Consider the following 17,433-nt stretch of genomic DNA (forward strand, 5'->3'; position numbering starts at 1 on the left):
GTAACCACAGGAGAGGTGATGGCTGAGGCAGAGCCTCTGAGGACTTCTAGGCTATGAACTGAGTGAAACTAAGCATCTGTGGGCAGGGGATGACCTACAGAATGTGGCCTTTGAGTGTTTACATACTAGCTACAGGAGCTTTGTAATAAGCAGGGCAGAGTTTGACTGAACAGAAAATTTCAAAGGGTAGTTCAAAAAGACAAAGTCAAGTATAATGAAACGTGCAAAGATCTGAAGTTAGAAAACCAAAAGGAAGAACACATTCAGCATTTCTCAAACTGAAAGAACTGAAGAAAAAGTACCACTTGACTACAATGACTGTATATACAGTCTGATTCAGGACTCCTGGTGTGGTGGTACAGAATGAGCTATGGACTGCTAGCCAAAAGGTCAGAAGTTCAAACCTTATACAAGGTTGCTATGAGACAGAACCAACTTCAAGGTACTTAAAAACAACAAAAGCCGGATTTAGAGATAACATCAGTATCGGCAAAAAGTCATTCATAAATGTGAGTCCCTTTCCAGACCTTACTCCCCTCCCCAACCATGCCCACACCAACACTCCCACTTACACACCTAGGCCTTCACCAAGAAACAGGCCTAGTGTGCAGGAAAATAATCATGAGATCATGTGTGGTTTATTCATTAGTATTATAGCTCCTCCAACAAAGGAATAATAGAGAACAAAGCTTTTATTCAAGTGCAGGCAAGACCAAACACCAAAAAAGAAAAACTAGGAAATGAAAACAAAAGGTAAATTCAAGATTTCTGGTGTAAACATTAGCAAACTGCTTGCTTTATATACATATGGAAGAAAGCTAGAAAACGGTATGAAGCCATTTAACAATATTTCTCAGTTGCACAATCCAAGCAAACTCATTGGCATCATGTCACTCACACCTCACAGAGGCTCTACAGAGCAGAGTAGAGTTTCCTTTTAGGGTTTACAAGGCTGTAGATCTTTATGACAGCAGACGACCACATCTTTCTCCCATGGAGTGGCTGGTAGGTTCAAACCATCAACTTTTCATTTAACAGCTTTGCAACACCTGGGCAATGTTGTTGCACGATGTTGTTGTTGTTAAATGCTCTTAAGTCGCTTCCAACTCATAGCAACTCTGTATGGGGTTTCCAAGGAGCAGCTGGTGGGTTTGAACTGTCAATCTTTTGGTTAGGAATCCAGTGCTTATCCTACAGAGCCACATCAGGACTCCAACTGCATGATGGTGGTGGTGATTGGGTGCTGTCAAGTCAGTTCTGACTCCCAGTGAGCCTGTATAGGGTTTCTGAGGCTGTAAATATTTATGGGAGCAGAAGTATCATGCTTTTCCAAAGGCTGGTAGATTCAAACTGTTGGTCTTGCAGTTAACAGTCAAACTCATAATCCACTACGAGGGCATGATTGTTTTTGTTTTTATTTGCTGTCGAGTCTGTTGCAACTCATAGCAATCTTGTATAGGGTTTCCGAGGAACGGTTTGTGGGTTTGAACCACCAACCTTGTGGTTAGCAGTCCATTGCTGATCCTATAGCACTACAACAAGACTCCATGAAGGCATGACTGGTTGGGAACCTAGATATCTATATAATAACAAAGTTCCTGATCTTTTTTTTTTTGATGAACACAAAACACACAGAAAATAGGTATTTGTTTAAACAACGAAAGGGCATATTTTGGAAGCCAGCCTGCTGCCTGTTGGCACACAGCCTTTCTCTTTCCATGGGCCTAGAGTCCTCAGCTGCTCTATGTCTCTATGCCATCACCTCTGCATCTGTCTTTGGTATCCAAGGAGCAGCTGGTGGGTTTGAACCATCAATCTTTTCTAACTAGGAACCCTCACTCCACTCGTGCTCTTCCCTCTTGATTTTCCCAGGGTCCTCTGTTCCTGGAATGAAAGATCAACTACTCCCCTCTTTTTGTTACACATCTTCTACCTTTAAAGTTGTGACCATCGCAATTAGTCATGATAACAATTACTCATTACTGAATCATCAGACTCTTATCCCCATCTTCTTTACACCAGACCCATCTAGACAAGGGATTCTACCCTACTCCCTCACTCTGAAACTAAGCACACTCTTGAAAACTTGTAAGCCAATCACTTTGTGCCATTATAGCCCCCTCCTCTAGCATTTTTGGTAGTCAGTGTCCAAGTTGCATATCCCTATGAATCCTGTGTACTAAGGGGATTAGCTTGTTCCTTGATGTGAAGACTCCTTCCCTCTGGGCTGGAATTTTGAGCAACTATTTACATAAGCAAAGGTCAAGTTCATCAAATTGTAGCAATTTACAGTAGCTTCCTGTATCAAACTTCTTTATCTTCCTCTAGTCAGGTTCTGATCAGTAAGCCAGCCATGCTAGGTCAATGGGTGTCTATGGCAAAGTTCTGGATCTTAACCATGAACCAAATACTAGAAAAAAACTCTCTTTCTTCCTTGCTACACTAACTTTATGACAAAACTAAGAGAAATAAATGGATGCTATCATGCCCATTGGAAGTCCTGGTGTGGCTCTGTAGGATAAGCACTGGACTGCTAACTGCAAGTTTAACAGTCCAAACCCAATAGCTGTTCCCCAGAAACCCTATACAGGGCTTCTGTATACCTTTTCTGAGAAGCAGCTGGTGGGTTTGAACCTCTGATCTTACGGTTAGCAGTCCAGTGCTTATCCTACAGTGCCACACCAATTAGGGTAGCAAGGATCTGTTTCCTATGGGACAGCTCTAGTCTGTCCTATACAGTTAGAATCGACTCAGGGACAACTGGCTCTGTTTTCTGGACTAAGAAAACTGGAGCTCAGAGAGAACGCAAGAAATGTGCAGTTGCCTGCTTTGCTTTCATGTTGGACTTCGGCTTCATCCCCTCTAGAAGCGAGGCACTTGTGGTTCAAACCAACTTCGTGGCCCACTGCATTATCCCACGGCGCCACACCAGGACTCCCAGTTTTAGGGATTAGTTATCTCAACTTCACCTACATTGAAAACACACACACAGAATATTATTACTATATCCCTCCTTATCCCTGCAAAAAGAAACCAACAAAAGGATATGGAAATAGCATCCTTCCCCCTCCCCACCCCCACCCCCAGTATCTCCTGGGATGATAATAAAAAAACTTTTTCAAAATCAGATTCTTTTTTAATTATTCCAAATAGGAAGAGGGAGGTGCTATGTGAAAAAACCACAATGACAGTGACAAGCTGCTTCTCCATCACCAAAGGTCTTATGTCACCAGCAGACAGATGAAGACCAACCAAAGCCCAAACTGAAGTCCAAAGAAGACTTGCTTCCATTTCCTTTCTTTTATTCTCTCTCTCACTTTCCTCGGTTTCTCCCCTCCTTCACACTTTCTTCTCTTCTCTCTTCTCAACTCAGGAAGTTATATGGTTTACTTGTTGTTGTTAAGTGTCATTGAGTCAGTTCTTATAGCGACCTTATGTAGGATTTCCGAGGAGCACCTGATGGATGTGAACTGCTGATCTTGTAACTCACAATTTAGTGCTTATCCTACAGTGCCACACGTGTTGCTGTTGTTGGTAGGTGCCATCAAGTCTGTATCATATCACAGAGACCCTATGCACAACAGAACGAAACACTGCCCCATCCTGGGCCAACCTCACAGTGCCACGCTAGTAATGCTTTGTCCAGATGCTGCCATACAGTTATTAGAGTACTAACTGGTAGAATGAAGGTAGGAATCAATTGTCAAAGTTGACATAGTCTGCAAAAGTTAGCTACTTTATCTCTTAAGAACTACATAAATAAAGTTTGCTTTGCATTCTTTAAATCCCTCTTTTCTATTGTTTTCCCAGTTCACGAAGATACCTTCATTCCTTCAGAGTCCTGGAAACTTCCTTTAAACCATTTCTCAAGAAAAGGTGATAACTCACATGCATTAAAAAAAAAAAAAAAAGTGCTCATGTTAAGATTGTATCTTCACATAAGCATATTTCTGTAACAATCAAGGCATACACTAAAAATGTGCAGTGAATTTCTAATCTGCCTGTGTGTTAGAACTGTGTGGGGAGCTTTCAAAACACCCAACACCTGGCTCCACAGAACAGTAATTAGTACAGGATCACTGGTGATGTGGCCAGGTCTTTAAAAAGGTTTGTAAATTTGAGCGAAACAAGATGGGCCATTTTAATTGCACATTCCATATGCAGAATCATAATGGATTCCTTTTATTTATTTAAATTAATTTCTTTTTTAAAATCCATTTCAAGCATGGCCATGAAACAATATTCCAAATGACCTGATATTCCAGTGATGATACCAATATCTTTTAGGAATTTCCTAAGGGGTGGAATTAAGATTAAATGTGCTCACTTTAGCCTTCTCATGGAATAACTTTCAATAAATATTTTCTATGAATACTTTCTATATGTTAGACACAATTCCAAGTACTTTCATCATTATCTTCTTTTGAATCCACATAAGGCCTTTGTTGTTGCTGTTGACTTCAAGTCAGTTCCAACTCATAGCAGCCCTATGTACAACCAAACAAAGCACTGCCTGGTTCAGCCCCATTCACATAATCATTGCTATGTTTGAGCCCATTGTTCCAGCCACTGTGCCAATCCACCGCACTGAAAAATGTCCTCTATTTTGTTGGTCCTCTACTTTACCTCTGGTAACATAGTGGTTACGAATCGGGCTGCAAGCCACAAGGTCAGCAGTTCAAAACTACTAGCTGCTATGCAGGAGAAAGATGAGGCTTTCTACTCCCATAAAGATTTATAGCCTTGGAAACCCTGCACAGGGTGCTAAGATTCGGAACCGACTCCACGGCACACACAACAACAACTACTTTACCTCAGCACTTACTGGCAGTTCAAAGCTGCCAACTGCTCCTTTGAAACCCTACAGAGAGTTGCTATGAGTCAGAATCAACGGAACGGCACTTAATAATAACAACTACTTTACTTAGTGTGATGATCTTTTTCAGGGACTGGTCCCTCCAAATGACATGTTCAAAGCATGTGTGATGAAGTCTGGCCCTTCTCCCTTCTGTTGGATCACGTTCCGTTGGAATGGACACAAATATGAATCTTTTCCAATCGGTTGGCCAGGTAGTGTTTTCCAAATGTCTTGGCATAGACAGGTAAGGGCTTCTGTCATTGCATCTGTTTGGTGAAACTTCTCATTTGGTATTCCTTCAGTTCCTGGAACTTTTTCACTAATGTCTTCAGTGCAGACTAGATTTCTTCCTTCTATACCATCAGTTCTTGGTCTTCTGTTACCTTCTGAAATGACTGAATGCCAGTGACCCTGTATTCCTTCCATCTTCTTTTGATGCTTCCTGCATCGTTCAATACACCGTGCATAGAATTCTTCATTATTGCAATTTGAAGATTGAGTTTATTCTTCTGTTCTTTCAACCTGAGAATTGTCAAGCATGTTCTTCCCATTTGGTTTTGTAATTCCAGGTCTTTGGACATTTCATTATAATACTTTCTCTTCTCAAGTCACCATTTGAATGAAATCTTCTGTTCAGCTCTTTTACTTCAACATTTCTTTCATTTACTTTATTTTATATTCAAGAGCAAATTTCAGAGTCTCTTCTCACATCCACTTCGATTTTTTTTTTTTTTTTTCTTTTCGTCCTTTTTAATAACCTTTTGCTTTTTTATGTTTGAGGTCCTTGATGACATCCCACAACTTGCCTGTTTGGGTCATTAGTATTCACTGCACCAAATTCATTCTTGAGATGATCTCTAAACAGGTGAGATATATTGAAGGTGGATATACATTCATGGACATAGATCCCTACAAAGTAATTATCCATAGTCCTCTCTCTACCTCATGTCCATGGGCTTTTTGTAGGTTCATTTGAGGTTCTCTCCTTTGAACCCTCAATTTTTCAGTGAATACACATTTATGAATAGTCAACAGGTTACATTCTTTTACCGTGGGAAGTTGATTTTAAACATTTATTTTTATTTTTTTAAAAGATTCTCGTTACTATACCTAAACTTGTTCATATCATTCAGGGACTTATATGAGAAAAGAGCAAATGTTGGACAAACTGATGTCTAAATAATAATAGTTTAACACTTCAAATGATTTATCCAATATTATGGTCTTTAAATCTCCTTTAGCCTTTTATCTTAGAATCTTCACCAAAGCCATTTCTATTCATTTTATAAAAAGGTTTTTTTTAATATTCTAATGCCACATTTATTAAAAATAAACAGTATTTATTTTTAACTGAAACTTGTAAGTAAATGTGACTAAAGTAGAAATTATAAGATTATTTATACCCTGCATGGTAGTAAAGGTTAAGTATCATTTTGTGAGTCTCTGCTTTGCTTTTATATGTGTGACTTTGGGTTTGATATGCCCCTTCTATGTCAGGGTCCTACAGTAAAATACACTTTAAAATGCTGAAATCACCTAGTCTCAAACATGGTCTCAAGAGTCAGATCACCTGGGTGCAGAACTGAGGCTCTATCATTAGCTATGCAATATTTGGCAAGTTAACCTTCTCAGGAATCTAAGAACTCCTTCCTCATAGGACTTTTAGGAGGAATACAGGAAATGATCTCTATGAAGTACACTGATTGGCACTGAGTAAATGCAAGAGATGTTTATACTGTACTGCTGTTACACTGTTTAAAGGTTTTCTTAGGGACATTACTTGAAACAGTACTTTCAGTTTGAACTGCTGACTCTGTGTTTCAAACCGACCTTAAGGTCGAGTGCTTATCCTACAGCGCCACACCAGGACTCCAAAGGCACACTGGGACTATGCAACACTACTTCATAGACATGCCTGCAGCAGCAACAATAATAAATAATTCAAGAGTGGATATAGAGGTTGATATGCAAAATTGAACTAGTGTGGGATGCTGTATTTGAGTACATTCATGAGCATACATAAGGGGGCTTCAAAACTTCAGGGAAAAATGAAATGAAAAGATAATGGAAATTTCCCACAAACTTTTTGAAGCCCACTTGTGTAGGTTTGGTAGAGGCTATTTCTACATACATATTTGTATGTTTTGCAAATACTTGTATAACCAAGTATACAGTAAAGCATACAAGGGGCAAGTTATACAGACTTTCTTAGCCATAACCAAACAGTGCGAACAACTGAGTGACCAGACTTGAGGGCTTCGGACCAGAATGTTGAGGGCAGATAGGTCAATTGATGTAACAGTTCATAAAGACAATGTTCTATATCCTACTTTGGTGAGTAGAGTGCAGTGGCTCTGTAAGATAATCACTGAATTATGAACTACAAAGTCAGCGGTTCACGTCCACCAGCCACTCTGCGGGAAAAACATGTGCTTTCTGTTCCCGTAAAGAATGACAATTACATGAGTCAGAACCAACTTGATGACACTTAACAACTTTGGTGAATAGTGACTGGGGTCTTAAAAGCTTTCAAGTAGTCATCTAAGACACAGCTGTTGGTCTATTCCTGTTTGTAGCAAAGAAGAGCGAAAAAAATCAAAGACTCAAGGAAACAGTCCAAAGGACAAATGGACCACATGAACTGCAACCTTCATTAGCCTGAGAGCTGAACTAAATAGTGCCTGGGTACCACTACCAACCACTCTGATCAGCACCATAATAAAAGGTCCTAGACATAACACAGTAGGAGAAAAACGTAGAACAAAATTCAAAATCCCAAGTAAGACCAGACTTACTGGTCTGATAGACTGATGGAACCTCCAAGATGTTTAGACTCTCTTCAAACCTGGAACTGAACCCACTCCCAGAGATAACCTTTCAGTCAAACAATAGACAACCTTATAAAGTGATAACACCCAGGAATAAAGTGCTTCTCAGAACAATCAATCAGACGAGACCAAAAAGGCAGCAATTGCTCAAAAATCAAGTTCAGAAGGCAGGAAAGGGCAGGAAAGACGGGTGAGAGGAAATGGTGAACCTCGGAAAGAAGCGGGAAGAGTGCTATTACCTTGCAACTGACGTCACAAAACCCAATGTGTATAAATTGTCAAGTGGGAAGGGAATTTGCTAAGTGAGCTTTCACCCAAATGACAAAAAAATGTTCACTTACACAAATCCCAACTGAATAGATTCAAGGTCCATCAAACTCGATACACCCATAATTCCTCCTACTGGATTTCATTTGGAAAATGAACATTACACTACTCTCATTTTCCTAAGCAGAAAGCCTCCTTTTCATCATGTATCCACACCTCCTTGTCTAGTCTCCCATGTCCTGCAGATGAACAGCTCTATGACTATTCTCCCACTCTGGGCTCTCTACTAGACTATGACAGCCACTCCAGTGGGCCCTACTGTGTGCAGACTTACCTCCTTAAGTTCATCTTCCAAACTGTTGCCAAAGCCATCGTTCTAAACCACACACTTGATCACCTCACGTTCTTCTTCCCATCTTTCAAATCTTTCAGTGGGTCCTCACCACCCACAGCTCACCCCTTGACAAACTGTATTCTTTTGTTTAAGTAATAATTATAAGTACACTGGGTTCTCAAAGAGGATCTTCCCTGCCCTCATGGAGCTTACCGTCTCCCATCAATGAAACAGGAATATCATTCCAAAACTTATTAAAAATGAAAAAAAAAAACAGTTTTATAAATCCAGATACTATGTTCATATGCCATCAGATATGATATCTAGATCTTTAAATACATCTTACAAATACCTGATTCTTTTGGTTCTCGTCTGAAGGTTTACTATGAATGATCTGAGCCAACCTCCATCCATGTCTCTGTAGCACTTCCCATGAATTTGTGCTCTCCAAATCATTACCCACAATGCAGAATGTAAAATGGGCTCTTTTCCTTCTCCATGACTTTGTCATTTCAGTCCCCACTAGAACTAGAAGTGGCTATGATGCCTTTCCCCAACTTGCCTACCTGGCAAATGCTTGCTCTTCCTTCAAGATGTGACCCAGATACCCCCTCCTAAGAACTCTCCATGGATTATTTATTCTTCCTCAAAAGTCTGAAACTGTTTTGGATAACCCTGCCATTATAACATTTATCATTGTTGTTGTGTTGTGAAGTGCCGTCGAGTCGTTTCCGACTCATAGCGACACTGTATAGAGTCTCCGACAGCAGTTAGTGAGCTTGAACCACCTACCTTGCAGTTCAAACGGCTTTGCAGTCTGGCACATTAACCCACAGTGCCATACCAGGACTCCAACATTTATCATCAGGTATTGCAAATTTTTTGAAGTATTTGGAAGCATCTAACCCACAAGTCTGGAGTCCTGGTGTGGCACTGAAGGATTAACATTAGACCGCAAGGTCAGTTTGAACCACAAGGTCGGCAGTTCAAACTCACCAGCCACTCCTTGGAAACCATATACTATTACTCAGAAACAACTTGGCAGCATTTAACAACAACAATCCACAATCCTATGCCATTGTCATATCCATAGCACAAAGAGTTACACCTGGCAAAGAGTAAAGTTTTATGAAATAAATGAATAGAAATCTACCTACCCAAACCCCTGGTTAAGTATTCAACAAAGTATCTTTCATTCAACACAATTGAATTGACTGTAGTTAGCAAGCAACGTGGAGCAAAAGAGATGTGGTCCCTATCTTTTGGACCTGGAGCCTACTTCCATAAATTCATTTGAAAAGGTAATGACAGACCAAACCCACTGCTATTAACCCACTGATGCAGCAACCCTGTAGGTCAGAGTCAAATTCTTCCTTAGGGTTTCTGAGACTGTAAATCTTTATGGGGGCAGACTCTTTCATCCTGTTCCTGCTGAGCAGAGCTGGTGGGTTTGAACTACCATCCTTGCAGTCAAGCGTCAAATGCTTTTTTCACTGTGCCACCAGGCCAAATACATGGATAAAAATAAAGAATTGGGATTTAAAAAAAAAAACAAAATCGTTTACCTTTATAACAACATCACATGGTGGTGTTGTTAGGTACCATCGAGTCAGCTCCGATTCATAATGTCCCTATGCACAACAGAACGAAGCACTATCCTGGTCCTGCGTCCTCCTCACAGGTGCTATGCCGGAGCCCATTACTGCAGCCATGGTGTCAATCCACTTCATTGGGGGTGGGGGGATCTTCCTCTTTCTGCTAACCATTTCCTTTACCAAGCATGATGTCCTCTTCCAGGAACTAATCTCTCCTGAGAATGTGTTCAAAGCGTGTGAGATGAAGTCCTGCCATCCTAGGTTTTAACAGGCATTCTGCCTGTACTTTTTCCAAGACAGATTTATCTGTTCTTCTGGCAGTCCCTGGTACTTGAAATATTCTTCACCAACACCAAAATTCAAATGCATCAATCAATTCTTCTTTGGTCGCCCTTATTCATTGTCCAGCTTTCACATGCATATGAGATGATTGAAAACATCCTGACTTGGTTCGGCTCACATTAGCTCTCAAAGTGATAGCTTTTCTCTTCAATGCTTTGAAGAGATGTTGTGCAGCAGATTTGCCCAGTGCAACAGGTCATAATATCACATGTTGTTGTTAAGTGTCATCAAGTTGGTTCTGACTCATAATGACCCTGTACAGACTGGTCTCTCTCTCTGAGGAGCACCTGGTGGGTTAGCAGTCCAGTGTTTATCCTACAGTGCCATACCAGGACTCCATAATATCACATAATATATCTTTAATGATCAGATAACTGTCTGACTCTTTCAGATTTGGTTTTAAATGGTAAGCATCCAATGACAGTTAACACATTTTTTAAAGTGCTAGGGAAGGAGGATTCATTTCTGAGAGCAGTACAAGGATACACCATGGTCTAGAACCATGATTCAGAACCCTGCATTTGCCCTTTCATGTTAGCTCAGTCACAAGGAGGTAGGTCATGTCTCTGAATATGTCACCCTTGTTGTATTTACTCAAATGTTTCCTTCCTATTGTCAATATCTGTCCTGAACTTGTACATTAGGTTCATTTGTTTTCAGGACAGCATAAGGAGCTCTGGTAGCGTAATGGTTATGAATCATACTGCAAACCTCATGGTCAGCAGTTCAAAACTACCAGCTGTTCTGTGGGAGAAAGATGAGGCTTTCTGCTCCCTTAAAGATTTACAGCCTTGAAAACCCTGTATAGGGTCACTATGAGTCATAACCGACTCCACAGCACATAACAACAACAAAAACAACATATGAACATAGAGCAAAGAGTAGACCCTACCCAGTCAAATTCAAGAAATCCAATTTTACAAACCCAACTGTGTATTATAAATTTCATTGCATAGTATTCCTAGGATCCAGAGATATTGAAGAGAATTAGAATCATATGCAAATTTATTACTTTTGTTTTCATTTATAGATTTTGGAACCATAATACATGCTTTTGGTTTTAATCTAAATTGTTGTGTTAGCTAAATTCAACTCATTACTTACTAACCTAGTTGAAATTCAAGGACATCCTCAGAGATTCAAGGCTGTAATCACAGGTAGAAATCAGAACTGATTTCCCAACTCTTTATTATCTCACCTTGGGGTGGGAAGGAAAAGCAAGAAAGAAAAGATTTAAAGAAATAACTCTTGATCCTGGAATTAAACAAACAAATTCTGAGGAGGCATAGGACAGGGCAGCATTTCATTCTACAGAGGGTCGTTCTGAGTTGGAACCGACTCTATGGAGAATAATAATGATCCCTGAAAGGACAAATTAACCAAAATAATGAACTACTGCACTACCTGAATTATATCAGCAGCAACACCATCACAAAAGGCAATTCTCTGACCTTAAAGGTCTTATAGATGTGTCGTAGTCCAGCACTTGCTGAAGAGCTCCTCCAAAGCTATTACAATTTAGGTATAGGGATCATTGCAGTATGTTCTAGCAAAGGAGGAACAAATGGATTAGCAATAAAAAGCTTTGAGTCAAGGGCCATGGAAACATGAAGTTGAAAGGAACTTGGAAACTATCTAGTCACTAATTAGCAGACACAGGCCAAATCTGGCCTCTACAAGATGTGTTTTGCTTGGCCTGCCCAGTGTTTTTTAGCAATTTTGAATGAGTTACCAATCTTTTGGTGTCCTGGTGTGGTACTGTAGGATAAGCACTAGACTGCAAGGTCAGTTTGAACCACAAGGTCTGGGGTTCGAACCCTATACAGGGTCGCTGTGAGTCGGAACCGACTTGAAGGCATTAACAACAACCAATGTTTTAAGATGGCAAGATTTAAAAATAGGGAGTTCGGGATTCTCTTAAAATATCAGAGAATTTCTAAATTTTTTAAGATTTAGAGCCCAGCAATACTGGGCTCTAAATCTTACAAAACACCTGACTAAAACAGACTAACTTTAGCCCTCTTAGGATGGGGCATATTCTATCCAGTTCCTTTCATCCCATAATGTCTCCCTGACACAATGCCAAAATGTATAATACCAGTTGCGGACCATACAAAATTATTAACTTAAAAATTAGCTTGCTATATTTGGTCAGTTAACTCACCCCTGATGTGATGGCACTGGACCATAGGTCGGTTTGAATCGCAAGGTTGCTGTTCAAACTCACCAGCCACTCCCCGGAAACCCTATACAGGGTCGCTATGAGTCAGGCCTGACTCAACGATACTTAACAACAACAACAACAACAATGGCTGAAACTGTGGTTGCTTTGACAGGGCCAGACCACATGATTTCACAGGCCGGGAATTTCTTACACCTGATTTAGAGTTTCACCTGAGCTATTTTCACCCCTCCCCCACGCCCAACGGCCTACTATCAAGATCCCTTACTGACCAATCCTACAACATTACCTATTTCTAACTCCTGCTCACAGACTCAGAGAAGAACATAGCAGGGCTTGTAAACCATTCAGAGTCTGAGAAAAAAAATGGACAAATGTAAAAGATTTAACAAAGTTAAATAGAAATAAAATGAGATACGAGGGCCAGGCAAGATACTTAGACACAAGTTGTTATAATCCGCTCCCTTGTCTCCACTCTGCTATGCTCCTGTACTGCCAGCCTCTTGCTTCAATTTATTTCTCACACAATCCCAATCCTGCAAAGCTTGGCACAAAGAGGCATGTTTTGGTGAAGAAATTTACCATTATACCCTCTATACTGAGCTGTTCTTTTGTTTAGCACAGATTTTGTGCAATTTGTACATGATTACATATGGTCCACTCTATTAATATACACTACAGTAGTCCTGGTGTGGCGCTGTGGGTTAATGCGTCACACTGCAAAGTCATTTGAACTACAAGGTCGGTGGTTCAAGCTTACCAGTTGCTCCTCAGAAACCCTACATACGATCGCTATGTGTCAGAATCGACTAGATGGCACTTAACAACAACAACAACAGTAGGTTGTGTACAAACGACTATATTTGGTGTACCATTTTCAGAATTAAAAAGTCAGGACACGTGAAAACCTGCATGGGGTATGGAAACAGAACTTCCACAGCACAGTGGTTTGCTGCTGCCTTGTTTGCAGGATGCTTCCATTCCACCCAGGAATTCCTCTTCCTGTGGCGCTGCAGGATAAAACACTAGACTGCAAAGTTGCTTTGAACTTCAAGGTTGGTGGTTCAAGATCACGAGCCACCCCTCAGAAGCCCTATACAGAGTGACCATGAGTCAGAACGGACTCAACAGCACTTAGCAACAACAACAAAATGCAAAACCCACTATAAAAACTTTTCTCACTTCTTAGTCTACCAGCGGTTCTGCAGGAGAAAGATGAGGCTTTCTGCTCCCGTAAAGATTTACAGCCTCAGAAACCCTGTACAGGGTCACTATGAGTCAGAACCGACTCCACGGCACATAACAACAACAACAACAACAAATCTTTAATGAACCAACCTCTCCTTCACTTGTACACGACTGATGCCACTCTTTCAAAACAGAAACTATGTGTTCCTTCAATTGAATTTAATTTTAAGCTAAAATTAAATTCAAATTATTTTGAATTCAATTTAACTCAAAATCACATTCATCATAATTTGATGTCTATAAAGAACCTCCCAAGGAAAAACTCAACTAGCTTAAAATAGATCATTTGCAATCTTTCGTTAAAGTTGAAGTAACTAACTAATACGTTCTTGGAAAGTTCAAGTTATACAAGCCAGGTACTGTTTGTTTTGTACCTTCGCATAGGTCTTGTATACACAGTGGCGTTCTATGAATTAAGTTCAACAGATACGTCTCTTGAGAAAAAGAATACAAACATAAGACTCTGAGGGTCACAGGGATTGCAGAAAGTTTGAAAATCTGACCCCATCTGTCTCATTACCATTATCTAGCTCAAGTTTTGAAATCAGATCCATCCCCAATACCACCTGACTCATCCAGATCAAGATTCAAGCACCAACGAAGCCACAACATCACCACCACATTTTCAGATTCAAAGTCAGCAATGGGGCAAAATTTCTCCTTCTCCTGATTTATCTCCCCATGTCTTTTACCCTGGAGTCCTCGTGTGGTGCTGTAGGATAAGCACTGAACTACTAAGTAAAAGACTGACGGTTCAAACCCACCAGCTGCTCTCCAGAAACCCACTATAGGGTCGCTATGAGGTGGAACTGACTTGACACCACTTAACAGCAACATCTTTTGCCCGTTCCTTATCTTAAAGTGAACCAAGAAACCTTGCTACCTGACTCTCATCTGCACACGAAAGAGAAGAAACCCCAAAGGAAGTTCTTACGGGGCTCCAAAACCAAAAACATGGGGTCAATTCTAACTCAGAGACCCTGCATTCCCAACAAAAAGGAATGGCTGGTGCATTTGAACCACTTACCTAAGAGGTAGCAGTCCAGTGCTTATCCAACAGTCCCACACCAGGACTCCCCTTAAGGAGTTGTTATTTTTAAGTGCCATCAAGTTGGTTGAGACTCATAGTGATCCTGTATAGGGTTTCTGAGGAGCAGCTAGTGAGTTTGAACTGCCGACTTCGCCACACCAGGACTCCCCTTAAGGGGTTGCTGTTGTTGTTGTTAACTGTTGTCGAGTCATAGCGACCCTGTACAGAAGCAACTGATGAGCTTGAACAGCAACCCTTGCGGTTCAAACTGACTTTGCAGCCCAGCGCATTAACTTGCAGCTCCATACCAGGGGTTGTTGTTGTTGTTAAGTGCCGTCAAGTTGGTTCCGACCCATAGCGACCCTGTATAGGGTTTCCGAGGAGCAGCTGGTGAGCTTGAACCACTGTCTTTGCAGTTTGAACGGCTTTGCAGTCTGGCGCATTAACCCACAGTGCCACACCAGGGCTCCATACCAGGAGTTAGTGGTGCTAAAAATATTAGTTGTTGCAAAATTTCAGGCAAAACTACTTTCTTTCCTAATGTATAACCTAAAGAACAACAAAAAGTTTCTGGCAAGGATATGTTGTTATTAAGTCTGTAGAGTCGGTTCTGACTCATAGTGACCCTGTATAGGGTTTCAGAGTAGCTGCTGGCAAAGATATATATAGATAATCCTTGTCATCTATATTTACATAGTATTCAAGAGATTGTAATCAATTCAGAACTTTCCTAACTTCATTCCTCTGCCTTTACCAGCCAAGAAAAGTTCTTAATGGTGAGGAGATCCTATATCAAAGAAGCTGTCAAAGAGATACCAAGTTGACAGAAGTGAACACCTGAAAATCCTACTCAAATTAATTGGGGCCCAGGAAGTTGGTTTTACATGTTTTATATCAAATAGCTTGCTATAGTTAGTTAAAATTTTGCCTAAATTTCCCATAGTTTGTACTGGATAGATGGACTTGATATCCCGAGAACTGGGTAAAGCACAGATTTGTTTATGATGATCATTTTGCAAATGATTATCATCAGGTTTCTCCAAAACTTCTGGGGGCTGCTGAAGACAGAGTAGGTTACCACGGCTAGTCAAACTTAAGGGTGTTACGCATCAAGTTCTCTCAGGTTCCCACTAGGTGCTTCAGTGACCCAGGTGGCCATCGGGAAGGCCACCTGCACTCCCTCGGGACTGATCCGGTGGTACTGAACCTGGCGCTGCGGTGCAAGATTTGCTTTCCTTGCAATCCAGCAGCACCCGGAGCGCCCCCACCCGACTCTGGCCCTCTCGTGGACATCTGCTTGCACCCTTCCAGGTCAGGGCAACGGGAGGCCTCGGGGTCCTCCGGGTCCTCCAGGACAAGGCAACACATGTAGGTCGCACCACCTCCTCCCTCTTTGGCACCAACAGCCTCAGAATCTATCTTGGGAGTCTTAGGATAACTCTCCGCCCAGAGCCCCATCCAGGAACACAGTCTTTCCCCAGGACCTCCTTTCCTTTCCTTCCAAACCCATGAAAAATGACGGCCTCGGATTCCTGGGAAATTTTTCCCACTGTGGGGTAGCACCTATTAAGAAGAAGATGTTGAAAGGTGCGCGCTGGCGCAAAGCGAACTCTCTCACCCCGCTTCCCCGCACACACCCCAACAAGAAACCGGTTCCAGGCTGCTCTGCCGCTAGTGACAGCGTCGCAGTCTCCGACACCGCCTCCTCCCTCTGTTGCCCAGAACCGAGGAGTTCCTTCTCGCCGCTGACCTGTGGGACCCTCTCGGCAGGCGCCAACTCTTTACCTGGGTGCCGGCCTAGGCGGGGCTCCGGGGCGCAGCACTGGGCACAGTGCCCCGGGCGGGCGGGGAGAGTGGTGCGGTGGGGACCGCGGCCGCCGTCTCCCCTGCAGCTCCGGGCCCGCCGGGCGGTATTTATCCTGAACCCCAGCTCCTGCCGGAGTATTGGGCAATCGGTCCCGTTACGCTCTGCCCTCGGAGCCGCCGCCCTCTGCCCCCGCGGAGCCCAGCGGCGGCAGCGGCGGGCACATTGAGGGAGGGAACCGGCCCCCTCCTCAGGGCTCCACCTTCGCTTTCTTCTCCGCCTCCCTGGGAAGTTATTCCCGTTCTCTTTTTTTCCGCTCTCTCTCTTCTTTGCGGGGCACCCTGGCCAGTCTGAACCGGTTGTGACTGCGCGGGTGGCTGGGGGAAGGAGGAGGCGGAGGAGATGGAGGCGAAAAAGCGGGCGGTAGGGGCGCTGCGCTTACTCGCGCGGCTCAGGGCCGGGCCAGGCCTGGCCGAACTAGGCGGAGAGAGGGCACTGCCCCAGCACCGGCTCCTGCCCAGCCTGGAACCACCAAGGCCGCAGGAGAGCTGGGCACAAGTGGCCAGGCGACTAGGGGCGCGCACACACGCGCGTTTTCCAGCCCCACTGCGTCCTAGCCACCTACAGCTTGTCCACCCCAAACCCGTCAAGGACAGTGCCTGGTTAAGGGGAACCCGGGACTAGAGATGTGTGTGCGAGTCCCCCTGTCTCCCTGACTCTTCGGTCCACCGCAAACCCAGGCGCCCTCCTGGCAGGAGCTGTATGCCTAGCTGGTAACGATCCCGGAGAAGCGGGCACCAGAACTTTGTGGAGTCGGTCCTCCTGGGCAGTGGGAAGGGAGGATACCAAGGGCTGTCCTTTGTGTCAGCTCCACGGGACGGGAAAGGAAGGCGCCCGGGCAGTGCACGCTGCGTGCTAAGAGAGAGAAGCTGCAGCTAAAGATGT

The 17,433-nt window shown here is 42.7% G+C and overlaps 1 protein-coding gene across 1 annotated transcript in view; it reads right to left on the reverse strand.

The window, feature by feature from the left end:
- SLC16A9 (solute carrier family 16, member 9) overlaps positions 1–16,881 on the reverse strand; it is a 79,003-nt gene extending 62,122 nt beyond the window's left edge. Inside the window, exon 1 of the mRNA XM_006835794.1 lies at positions 16,470–16,881. The gene's annotated coding sequence lies outside the window, so the exon portion shown is untranslated. The remainder of the gene's footprint in view (positions 1–16,469) is intronic.
- Between the last annotated feature and the right edge of the window lie 552 nt (positions 16,882–17,433).

The sequence above is a fragment of the Chrysochloris asiatica genome, unplaced genomic scaffold (genome assembly GCF_000296735.1).
Source record: "Chrysochloris asiatica unplaced genomic scaffold, ChrAsi1.0 scaffold00020, whole genome shotgun sequence".
In the NCBI taxonomy this organism is placed as follows: domain Eukaryota; kingdom Metazoa; phylum Chordata; class Mammalia; order Afrosoricida; family Chrysochloridae; genus Chrysochloris; species Chrysochloris asiatica.